Source organism: Penaeus monodon, chromosome 25 (assembly GCF_015228065.2).
Source record: "Penaeus monodon isolate SGIC_2016 chromosome 25, NSTDA_Pmon_1, whole genome shotgun sequence".
NCBI classification, from domain to species: Eukaryota; Metazoa; Arthropoda; class Malacostraca; order Decapoda; family Penaeidae; genus Penaeus; species Penaeus monodon.
The window spans coordinates 38,505,658-38,505,893 of record NC_051410.1 but is presented as its reverse complement, the minus strand read 5'-3'; the positions used below and the strand labels follow the sequence as shown (position 1 = coordinate 38,505,893).

Sequence of the window (236 nt, the reverse complement as noted above, 5' to 3'; positions counted from 1 at the left end):
ATAATATAGCCATGATATTACGTCCCATAATGACTCTTATTTACCCGTATCCCCAGAACGTCATAAGACGAAGCAGGATATTTCTCATCATGAGTGATTTGAAGGAAGTTTTTTTTATGGTTGTTTAGATTTGTCATTTATCGGTAATGGGAGCTTCTCACGATAATTCCGAGACTTCCTGGGATTAAGTGCAGAAGTGCTGAATAAACTTCTCGGATCATTTGTCAGACTAGATC

At 37.7% G+C, this 236-nt stretch overlaps 1 pseudogene across 1 annotated transcript in view; it reads left to right on the top strand.

The window, feature by feature from the left end:
* The window catches only part of LOC119589229, an 11,027-nt pseudogene that overhangs the window by 7,001 nt on the left and 3,790 nt on the right, over positions 1-236 (top strand).